Genomic DNA, 4,995 nt, shown 5'->3' with positions numbered 1-4,995 from the left:
TACGCAAAATCTCAGATCTGGTGAGATGGCTGATGATGTAGGAAGTCACCATGGTGATGAAGGTAGACCCTCGGTTATGACACTTCGACAATACTTACACCCCACTAGGACTAGTCAACCTTCATGCATGATTATTCCTGAAAATGTAGGACACTTTGAAATCAAATCAGGAGTAATTCAATTGCTGCCAAAGTATCATGGAATGGAATCCGAGAACCCTTATCTTCACCTTAAGGATTTTGAGGAAATTAGCATCACATTTAGAGTGCCAAATGTATCGGAAGATGTCCTTAAATTGACCTTGTTCCCTTTTTCCTTAAAGGATAAAGCCAAAACATGGCTGAACTCCTTGAGACCTAGATCGCTAGGAACATGGCATGATATGCAAAGAGAATTCTTGAAAGAATTCTTTCCCGCACAAAGGACTAACTTTTTGAAAAGGCACATTAGTAATTTTCAACAAAAAGACCATGAAACATTTTATGAATGCTGGGAGAGATTTAAAGATTTGCTTCTCTCTTGTCCTCATCATGGGTTTGAAACATGGAGAACCATTAGTTTCTTTTACGAAGGGTTGTCTCCACAGTTAAAACAATTTATAGAGACTACGTGCAATGGTCTATTTTTGGAAAAGCAACCCGATGAGGCATGGGACTATTTAGACTCTCTCGCAGAGACTGCACAATTATGGGATACAGAGGATAGAGTGAATAAACCTTTGCCTAAGTCTACTAGCATTCCACACGGGGGCCTTTACAACCTTAATACTCAGGATGATATTCAGGCTAAAATGGCAGTCCTTACTAGGAAGGTAGAGGAAATTGAACTTAGAAGGATTGAACCCGTCAAGACCGTAGAACATAACAGCGAGTGTTGTAGGATTTGTGAGATGCCTGGCCATCTCACCACTGATTGCCCCACAATACCCGCATTCAAGGAAGTCTTGCACGATCAGGCCAATGTTATGAATACCTATCAAAAATCTTTCAATAATCCTTTTTCGGGTACTTACAACCCTGGATGGAAGAACCATCCAAATTTCAGGTGGAGGAATGACCAACCTCAACAAGTATATAACCCAACTCCTCCACCTCTGCAACCACATTATGCACACGCACCCCCTCAAAAATCTAGTCTCGAAGAAACTTTGCAATCTTTCATGCAAGGTCAAGCTAAAATCAATGATGAATTAAGAAATCAACTGACAACGCTGACCACTGCTTTAAGTGCTCAAGAGAAAAGTAAGCTACCAGCTCAACCACAACCTAATCCTCAAGTCTATGGCGGTAGCAATGCATCATCTTCAACTTTGCATAAAGAACAAGCGAAGAGTATAATAAATTTGCGAAGTGGTAAGGTTATTGACTGACCAATCCCAGAACAAACTCAAGTCATACCTGATTTTAACCCTCCCAAGACAAAAGAAAAGGATACCGAAGAAACCGAAGCACCAACATCAACTGAAAAAATTAAATGTCCTTGTCCTGCACCATTTCCACAAAGATTAAAGTCCTTGCAAAAGCTTGAACCAAACTCTGAAATTCTTGAGCTTTTTAAGCAAGTAAAAATCAATGTACCTCTTCTTGATGCAATCAAACAAGTGCCTTCCTATGCAAAATTTTTGAAAGATTTGTGCACTGTCAAGCGTCGTTTAAATGTCAAGAAGAAGGCATTTTTGGCTGAAAATGTGAGTGCAATTTTACAGCATAACATTCTTCCTAAATATAAGGATCCAGGTTGCCCAACTATCTCGTGCATCATTGGCAATTTTAGGATTGAGCGAGCATTGCTAGATTTAAGAGCGAGTGTGAATTTGTTGCCATATACAGTATATGAGCAACTCGGTTTGGGTGAGTTGAAGCCAACAACTGTGACCTTACAATTAGCTGACAGGTCAGTGAAGGTCCCTAGAGGGATTATTGAAGATGTGTTGGTCCAAGTAGACAAGTTCTATTTTCCTGTTGACTTTATCGTACTGGACACACATCCTGCTTCCAATTCACCATCTCAGATTCCGGTCATCTTAGGACGTCCATTCCTTGCAACTTCTAATGCATTGATCAATTATAGGAATGGTGTCATGAAGCTTTCTTTTGGCAATATGACCTTGGAACTGAACGTCTTTAGTATAGGTAAACAACCCAGTGATCATGAAGAAAGTAAAGAAGTTGAATGGGTTGAAACCATTGCGGAAGAATATCTGTTAAAAGAAATATTTACTGAATCGGCCGACAATGGTTTGATAGATTGGTTTTCTGAAGGTACTGCTGATGATGTGGTCCCACCTATTTTAGATAATTCGGATGTCATGATGGTCAATGGGTGGAGACCAAGAATAGAGGAATTTGAACAGTTGCCACCTCGAAAAGCAAAGATAGTACCATCCCATGAACAAACACCTAAGCTCGAGTTGAAACCTTTACCGAAGGAACTCAAGTATGCCTTTCTTGGACCCGAGGACACATTTCCTATAATCATCTCATCTGATCTGGATCATGCCCAAGAAAGAAAATTACTTTGTGTTCTAAAGAATCATAAAGAAGCTTTAGGGTGGTCTATTGCCGACTTGAAGGGGATTAGCCCTTTAATTTGCACGCACCGGATATATTTGGAGGACAATGCCAAAACCACAAGGCAAATGCAATGCAGGTTGAATCCTACGATGAGAGATGTGGTTAAAGCAGAAGTCCTCAAGTTGCTTGACGTGGGTATTATTTATCCAATTTTTGATAGCAAGTGGGTGAGTCCTACTCAAGTCGGGCCCAAGAAAGTAGGTCTGACGGTAGTCAAAAATGATCAGGGTGAACTAGTTCCAACTCATGTTCCGACGAGTTGGCGCATATGTGTTGACTACCGAAAATTGAATTTGGTCACTAGGAAAGATCACTTTCCCCTACCCTTCCTAGACCAAGTTTTGGAAAGAGTTGCAGGACACAAATTTTATTATTTTCTCGATGGCTATTTCGGGTACTACCAAATCGAGACTTCACCAGAAGATCAAGAGAAGACTACCTTCACTTGTCCTTTTGGCACATTTGCTTTCCATCGGATGCCATTCGGGTTGTGTAATGCACCTGCAACATTCCAAAGATGCATGCTCAGTATTTTTGAAGAAATGAACGAGAAATTTTTAGAAGTGTTTATGGATGATTTCTCTATTTTTGGCGATTCATTTGATGATTGCCTGTCACATTTACAAGCAGTCTTAGCTCGATGCATAGAAAAGAATTTGATATTGAATTGGGAGAAATGCCACTTCATGGTGCCAAAGGAAATTGTCCTAGGACATATTGTTTCATCGAAGGGCATGGAAGTTGATAGAGCTAAGATTGACCTAATCGCCAAGCTACCTGCACCCAAGACGGTTAGAGATGTTAGATCATTTTTGGGTCATGCCGGATTTTATAGGAGGTTCATCAATGTTGACCCCCTAATGGATTTTGATGAATACAAAACACTAGAGTATAATTCCATTTATCTTAACAATTTAATTGAGGAATTCATGTGTTTTATTAAGAATATTGTTAAGAAATGTCTAGGCAAGTTCCCATAATTTTTAAGGATTTATTGAAGAATTTTTGAGATGAAGAAAACAGATCAGGGACAGCCGAGACGTCTCCGGATAGTCTCAGAGACGTCTCTGGCACAAACAGGAAGAACTGGCACACTTGGAGACATCCCCGGCACCTGGCGAGGCGTCTCGCAGGGTCGGAGTTGACTCTCTCAGTAGCGGAGTCGACTCTCTCAGTGGCGGCAGAAAGACAGATTTCAAGTGATACGCGCGAGCCGTCCCCACAGTACGCGGAGTCGTCCCCGCAAGTTAAAAAGCTGAGTTTCCGAGTCATCCCCAGTGTAGCGGAGTCGGCTCTCTCAGGGTTTTCCAGAGGATGTCTTTTTCAGAGTTAAGACAGCGGAGACGTCCCCTGAAAGAGCGGAGTCGACTCTCTCAGAGAATTCCAGAAGACATGTTTTTCGGAGTTATAACGACGGAGTCGTCCCCAAGGCAGCGGAGTCGTCCCCATGCAAAAAGTGCAAACAAGCCGAGACGTCCCTGTAAAGCGCCGAGGTGACCCTCTCAGAAAAACAGAAAAACAAGGATTCAAACCGTTCATCATCGGAGTCGTCCCCGTAAAGTGCCGAGTCGACCCCAAACAAAGTGAAAAGTAAATTTATACAGCCGAGACGTCTCGCGTTGAAGCGGAGACGTCTCCGGAGTGCCTGGGACGCGACTGACAACTTTTGCAGGTTTGGTTTGAATTTCAAATCTCTTTTACTTTATCTCTAACGGCTATATTTGCTTTTTGGGCTATAAAAGGGAGCTCCTAAGTGCTTCTCAACAACTTCTCACCAACCCAAAGCAAGATCATTCAAGAGAGAAGAAAGAAAAAGAGGTTCAAGGGAGTTAGTGCATTCAAGTGAAGAAATCAAGTGCTTTCAAGTTTCCCAACTGATTTCAAGCTCAACTACTCTCTTCCGCTCGGCATTCAAAGCTCACACTCAAGCCTACGCGATCCACATCGGAAGAATCATCATTTCCCACGCTTCCAACGGCAAAAGGATTCTTCCGGGTTTTAAAGTTTATCATTGTTATATTTGCTTATTTAGAGCTTTCCAATCGTTTGTAAAACTCTTTCAATATTGTGCTTGTTCCAGTCAAGGGACTTGGAACAAGGGAAAGGCGTCCCAAGCCTAGGTGAAATTGGGGGTTATAGGGTTTGTTGTTAGCCCGGTGTAAAATAACGAGTTGGGTAGTGCACTCGCAAAACTACCGGACTGTAATCTTAGATTATAGTGAAAATTCTCAAAGATGCTTTGGGGAGTGGATGTAGGAGCAGTGGAAGCTCCGAACCACTATAAAACCTTGTGTTTGCGATTGACTGTTCTCATCCCTCTATCTTTACTTTAGTTCTTACATTTGCGTGTTTTATTTTTAATTAGTCAAAAAGTTTTAAAACACCCAATTCACCCCCCTCTTGGGTGACCATCTCTGGGCAA

The 4,995-nt window shown here is 41.7% G+C and overlaps 1 pseudogene; it reads right to left on the bottom strand.

The window, feature by feature from the left end:
• Positions 1-439: 439 nt before the first annotated feature.
• Positions 440-537, bottom strand: LOC148703721 (small nucleolar RNA R71; annotated as a pseudogene).
• Between the last annotated feature and the right edge of the window lie 4,458 nt (positions 538-4,995).

This window comes from Phoenix dactylifera, chromosome 4 (genome assembly GCF_051530095.1).
Source record: "Phoenix dactylifera cultivar Ajwa chromosome 4, Ajwa_hap1_PhDact_Kaust_v1.1, whole genome shotgun sequence".
Classification (NCBI taxonomy): domain Eukaryota; kingdom Viridiplantae; phylum Streptophyta; class Magnoliopsida; order Arecales; family Arecaceae; genus Phoenix; species Phoenix dactylifera.
The sequence above is the reverse complement of the archived record's forward strand: the minus strand, read 5'-3'. Positions and strand labels throughout refer to the sequence as shown.